Consider the following 7,327-nt stretch of genomic DNA (forward strand, 5'->3'; position numbering starts at 1 on the left):
TTTTTTTTTTTTTTTTTTTTTTTTTTTTTTTTTTTTTTTTTTTTTGTACCGGGGATTGAACTCGGGTACTTGAGCTTGCAAGGCAGGACACCGTACCGCTGAGCTAAATCCCCAGCCCAAGACATAGATTTTTGAGGGTTGTTTTTTGTTTGTTTGTTTTGTAAAAAGAAGGGTGGCTAATCCATGAGAGGACATGAAATCATTAAGGGATGACAGACAAAATGAAACAGGAATAAGGTGAAAGACAAACCTCTAAAGAATAGCAACTCTTAATGATACACGGGAGGAACTTAATGAGAAGCAGTAGACATCGAAGTCAAGGGCAGGTGCCAATGACAGAGAAACATAAAGGGCCATATAAATTTGAGGTACATTTCATTAAGAAAGGAATGGTGAACTATACCATAGAGAAGAAAGGTATATAATGAAGACTGATAGATTGTCCATTGGGTTTGTCAATGAAAATTTCTCTGGAGTTCTTTTCCTGAATGGTAAAGGTCAGATGGAAATAAAGTATATATTTAAAAGAATGAGAGAAAATAATAGAAGGAAGAAACAGGCAAAGAAGATCCAATGTACTAAAAAATATTTAAAAGATGCTTAAACTCTCTTATAGTAAAAGAAATGCATATTAACATACACTGAAATGTATGTTATTTCTGCCAGTATTCCTAAGATTCAAGAACATTCTTAGTAGTTTGAAGAGAAGGAACATCTTTTTCTATGAGTCAGGAAAGAAGAAAATTTGACTTATTCAGATACAAGAATTTTGTCAACTTTCTGCTTTACAACCTATTTCCTTTGGAGAGGAGTCATGCACACCTGCTGGGGAAAGGCAGGGTGGGGGGCGAGGTGGAAAGAAAGAACGGAGCCTCAGATTAGTACTGCAGTTTTGGAAAAATATCTGTGTGGAATGGCAGAGGACGTTATCTAGAAAATGCAAAAGAATTGGGTGCAAGATGTCTCCAAGTTGCAGATCCTTAGTGTGGTCTCATAGCCTCGGCGTAGTTCAGCTGCCTGCTTGGGGGAAGAAAGAGGATAAAAGTGGGGGTTGATCAGCTAGAGAAACAGACACAAGGGTGCAGACATAAAATACTTGAAGTAAAAATGGAGGGTAAAAGGAGGTTGGTGATTTAGTTAATCTATTGGATGTCAGGAGTTGAATACCACAGGATAGAGGAGGCTGCCTTATGCCCCATTCTTCCTTTTCTCAAAGTAGAAGAGGTGCTGATTTGTTCAGTCAGGTTCCAGGTGTTGATGAGGCCACATTTACTGAAGGTGAAGTCAGTTTGATTAAAGATGTCAGTTCATGGATGTGACTTGCCTTCTTCTCTCTCTTCTCTCCAAGTGGCCAGTGTGGTAAGAAGAACAAGGTATATCTAAAGGGTCTCTGCTCATCTCTTTTTCATGTTCCTTTCTCGTCCTTACAGTGTGAAGAGGTAACCCTATCCTCTAGTTAGTGGCTGCCTGGATGGTGCAGAGATTGGAGATGCATTTTTTGGCTCAGACGCTGCTTTAGTCTGAGGACTATGGGAAAAGGTGCCCCCTGTGCTCTAGCCCAACCCACTGAACATGCTTCACAGGGTAGAGAACCCTTTGGGCAAAGGTACTAAGACCAGAAAGTACTGTCATTTGTCTTCTTTATAACATAGACAGTTATTTCCACCACTTAGCAAAGAGAAGAAAGAGTCCATGGCATGGAACTGTAGTGAAGAGAGGGCTGTGAAAGAGAGAAATGATAAAGCTCCACATCTTGTGTTAGATTTAGAAATGTCAGAAGCACATTTGATTAAAGCTTGTAGTAAAATGCTTCAGCAGGGAGCTAACAGTTTTAAAACAGCCATCTTAAAAATGAAAAGATGTGTTTGAGTTTTTATAGAAGTGAAAAGCAAAGGGGATTAGGGCTAGGACATATATTACTACTACTACTACTACTAATTTAATAAGCCAGTAAGTTTAGTAACACCTTAGATGGTATTAAAAGCAATTCTTGAGCTCTCATTTTTATATCAGTGGACATAAATGTTGATATGCATATTCATATGGCCATAATGGTTACATTTCAAATGATTAAGCCACAACATAGTAAAATATTTTGCTGTGGGGGTAATCTAAATCTCTTTACACATAAGATAAACTCTGCCACACATGATTGAGTGGTGTTCAACTACTTATCTGGATCTTGGCCTTAGTCTTTGTTGAGATTCTGAAATAATAAATATAGTTTCCTTATAAACATGGATGGTGGATCTAAGAAAAATAGTACTTGATTTTAGATTTCTCAGAAGTGGGTTTGTATTCTCATAGGCCAGGAATGAGGTTATCTTAAATCCCCTCGACTGGAATGGGATTGAGAGGGCCCTACACCTCAATGGATGGGTCCTGTAGACACTGCATTTGATGAGTGGGGTGAGACTTGGAGTAGAAGGAACTCATGGTGAAGTCAATTTAAATGAATTTGAATAACGGTAGGTAGAGGGTTAGATAATTTCTGTATGGTCTCTGCCTCTTAATAATTAGTCAGTAGATGTTGGGCTTAACCATTACTTTCACATTTTTTTTTTAAAAGAGAATCCCCTTTAGTGAAGGGAGAGGAAGACAGATACCATTAACTGGGGGTGGCTCAGCCACTCTCATTAGTCCAATTCTAGCTCCCAGCTGGCTCTGGATGCTGGTCCCTCCCCATCTCTGTCATGTACAATTTACCTATCACTTTGTACTAGCTGTATTAAGATATAATTCACATACCATACAATTCATATACTACCTGAAGTATACAAGAAAATAATTTGTAGTGTATTCTGAGTTGTGGAACTATCTCGCAGTCAATTTTAGGGCATTGTCATTTGCCCAAAAAGAAACCTCACCACTCGCCATCAGTTTCTCCCAGCCACTCCCTTCTCCAGCTCTTGGCGATCATTAATCTACTCTGTCTCTCTCTACATATTTGCTTATCCTGGTCACAAATATAAATGGAAACATAATGTGCTCTTTTGTGATTGGCTTATTACCCTTAGTATGTTTCCAAGATTCACTTATATTGTAGCATATATCAGTTGGTCATTCCTTTTTTAGGGAGAAATAATGTTCCATTATATGTCTATACATTTTATTTATCTACTCCTCACTTTGTGGGCCTTTGGCTTATTTATACTCTGTGGCTACTATGAGTAATGTTGCTATGATGATTATGCATGTATGTTTGTGTGGACCTATTTTTTCATTTATCCTGGCTATATAACTAAGAATAGAATTACTGGCTCATATCTTAATCCTATTTTAACATTTGAGGCACTGTGTGCTTTCCAAAGTGGCTACACCATTTTACATTCCAGCAGGGTATATAGGTTTTAGTTTCTCTACATCCCTTCCGACATGTTATTTTCCAAAATTTTGTTTAGCCATCCTAGTGGGTGTAAAGTGGTGCCATATTTGGTTTGGATTTGTATTTCCCTAATGGTCAGTGATACTGACTATCTCTTTATGTCCTTATTGGCTATTTGTATGTATTCTTTAGATAAGCTTCTATTCAAATCCTTTGCCCCTTTCAATATTGAGTAATTTATCTTTTTGTTATTGAATTGTAAGTATTCTTTTTACATCTTGGACATGTATGTTATCAGATATGTAATTTGCAAATATTTTATTCTTCTGGATTTATTTTAGTTAATAACTTTAGCCACTACAGAAAGCCATCTGAAAGTAAGTTGAAAAAAATTCTGGGATGATATCTGTGTTTATGATCTCTGTGCAATTCTTCCATCTGTTTTTTTTTTTAATTTTTTAAAATTTTTTATTTTTTTAAGTATGTGGCTGTAGGTTTAAGGAGAATGAAAAGTACACTTGCTGGAGAAAAGTCAATCACACATTTTGTTCTGATTCTCATTTGGTGGTAATATAAGATAGCAAGAGAATTTGTCTGTACTGTGTAAGCTCCTAGTATTCTGTATTCGCCTTAGTGCTACCTTTATATTTAATGTTTAGGAGTTGATTTAGAGTGTTACTGATGGAAGAGTTAGACTTTGAAAAACATTTGAAGAAATCCCGGGGCAGAATTTAAGATCTGACCTTCCAAGTTTACTTCCTAAATTTACTTCTCTTTAAAGGAATTAAGTATTGTTTACTTTGGTTTTCAATATATTCTTTATATGTTAAAATTTATTTGACTCAGATTATATAAAAGTCTCCACCCTCAAGCATTCTTTTAATTTATTATTCATTTTAAGAACATCACAACAGAAGTTTTAGCAGTGTCAACCAAAATAGCTCTCCATGATTCATCTCTAATTACATAGCCATGGCAATTTTAATTCTCTGTTTAAATTGCCATGGAGATTTATGTATGAAAATGTTGCCTGATGCATAAGCTTGTTCAGCTACTTTTAGAATAATTCACTGAGTACCAAGAATCATGAAATGTAAGAACTCAACCTTTCAGTTGGTTTATTGCAAATCTTCTTATAGCTTATAACAACCTTCTAGTAAGAGTATGTTAATATAAGTGACTTTTAATCTACTCTCTATTTTCCAAATCTTGTAGAATTAATGTTTTTATAATTCAATAAGCCATTGTTTTCAAATTTGGCTGTTTATTTTTATAGAAACAGTACTTGCTTAATATAGAAAACTAAAAATTACAAATAAATGGAAAAGGGCAAAAGAAATTTCACTTGTAAATCTTTCACACAGAGATGACTGCTATTATAATTTTGTTGTGGTTGCTTCCAGAAAAACTAAAATTGTATGGTAATACCTTCTGTTGCCTGCTTTTTCTGTTAATAGTATGTTGTGAATATTTTTTATATAATAGCATATTACATCTATAGAAACAATAACCTTCAAATCCATGTCCATGTTTGACAATTAAATTAATTTTGTGAGGTAAGGAGGGAAACTATTATTTTCTGTATTTTATGCATGAAGAGATAGAAGTGAAGAGAATTTAATTAGCTTATTTAAACTCTCAAATTAAAAAAATAATAAAAATGGGACTGATATTTGAAGTCTGACTCACCATCCAATGTTCTTTTCATTCATATGCTGATAATAAGGGCGGTAAAGGTAGAGAAGCAGCATCACCAAGGCAGGAAATTACAACAAATCTTAATTAAGGGCATTCTTGAATCTGAGTAAACAAAAATTATTGGATTGAATTATGAACTACTGTTGACAGGAATTGCGTGACTTTTTGTGCCTCATTAGCAGCTAATTAATTGCTACCATGTAAATACCTCAATGGTATGAATAGCTTATGAATACAGAAGAAAATAATTTATACACAAAGGAATTCCAGTGCAGAAGGCAAGAGCTGGTCTTCAGAAGTTCATCCTTAGGAAAGAACAGCTGTGACCTCACATGGGGTAATAAAATGATTATTCAAAAGCTGCCCATTAGTTTGTAGAGGTGAGCTGAGTTGAGTATGACGATTTCAACACGTATGAAGACATGAAAGGTCTCTTTTTGGGAGGTTCAGATCTGCAGGAAATCGGTAGAAAACTTCCAGCAACTTCTCTTTGTGCTAAGCTCAGTTATTGTGGCTCCTAAGTGGATATGCATAGGGTGCTTGCTGCTGTATCTGTATAGAAACTGGCAAGAAGCACCAATTCTGAAATCTTCAGAATGTTTCTTTCTGCTGCAGATACCAAGAGTGAAGTTGTCTGACCCCTGTGCGTGTGCATATGTCCTTCTTTGCACCCAGAAAGGAACTCACATTATTGCTAGATAGTTTAAGCCAGACATAGGTCAGTGACAAACCTGCTATGACAATTTGTAAAAGGCCTTTTTTAGTAGGAAGATATCATCTAAAACGTAGTTTGGCAAATTTTGATCTATTCATCATCATGGCTGGTTCTTTGTTTTTGAAAAAAAAAAACATTTTAGTGGAGCACAGCTGTGCCCATTTATCAATGCATTGCCTATGGCTGCTTTTAACTGCAATGGCAGAATTGAATCATCGCACAGAGATTGTATGGCTCGTAAAGCTTTAGATATTTACCGAAGATGTTTGCTCACCCATGATCTAGAGCCAAGATTGAGATAGGAGGAGAGTCCAGCTCCCTTTAGCTCCAGCACTGCATTTTTAAAGGGAAATAAAGGTCAATGGAAGTATGACTGGAGGAAATTCATGATCATGGCTCAGTAACTCAAAATGAAGTATTATCTAGGACGATAAAAACGTTGAACTGTTCTGAGCTAGTTAACAGATACTTTAGAGATGGGAGAAGATGGAAATGGGAGATTCTCAGCTGAATTTAAATGCTGAAAGAATGATGAGTAGAGGACTTTGTAGTCGCAACTAGGACCATCAGTGACAGTTACAAGGTGACCATTTAAAGGACTTTCTAGCAATTAAGAATTTAAAAATGTAATAGGATGCTCTACAGGGTGATGTTTCTGGGATGATTATACATTGGGGACATTAGAGAAGAGATTCAGGAATAAAAATAGTTACTATTTTGGGGAAGCTTACTACTTTCCATTAACTCTTTTAAGCACACCATCTCTAATCCTCATAATAACCTATATTATTATGAACTTCACTTTATGGATGAGGAAGTAGTTCAGAAAGGGTAAAAACTGCCCCAGCTCCCAATACTAGTGTCAGATCTATAGTAAAAGTTGGTTATTGGATAAGATAATAAGAGATTTAAAAATATTTTTGGCATACTGGCAAATAATAATTTAACTAACATAGATACTTCCACCATCCAGAATTTACAGTTATTAAGAGTTGTCAATTCTGGGTTTAGAAAAATCTATGACACTTATTTCTAAATTTGCTATATTAATTATATAATTATAAATGTCCCTTAAAAGCTATATAATTAATATAAATCCTAAATTGTTGTACTTTCAGTAATATTTATAAACACCATCTTCTTTTAAACCACCAGAGTTTTCATTCTCTTTGTGTCTGTTGTGACCAATTTTCTTCAGTTCTCTGGACTTTCTGATCACAAACTGATTTTGGGGATCCTGAATTTTATATACAGTATATATAAAAAGGTCTGTGCTCCTATGTTTTTATTAGCCTGAATGTATGTAGCTCATGATATTATAATTAATTTTATATAAATACATACATGTATATATAACAAACTATATATATATTTATACTATTTAACATGTTGCTTCCTGTTATATGTTCCTAATATCCCTATATGTTTTCCCTCTTATGGGCTCATTAAAAAGGAACAAGATGTTTCATTATTATAAAAAGAAAGACCCTGTCAGACCAGGGATTTAGCTCAGTGGCACTGTGCTGGCCTTGCAAGTGTCAGGTCCTGAGTTCAATCCCCCATACCAAAAAAAAAAAAAAAAAAAAAAC

Source organism: Fukomys damarensis, unplaced genomic scaffold, assembly GCF_012274545.1.
Source record: "Fukomys damarensis isolate Sample0158 unplaced genomic scaffold, DMR_v1.0_HiC HiC_scaffold_4, whole genome shotgun sequence".
Taxonomy (NCBI): domain Eukaryota; kingdom Metazoa; phylum Chordata; class Mammalia; order Rodentia; family Bathyergidae; genus Fukomys; species Fukomys damarensis.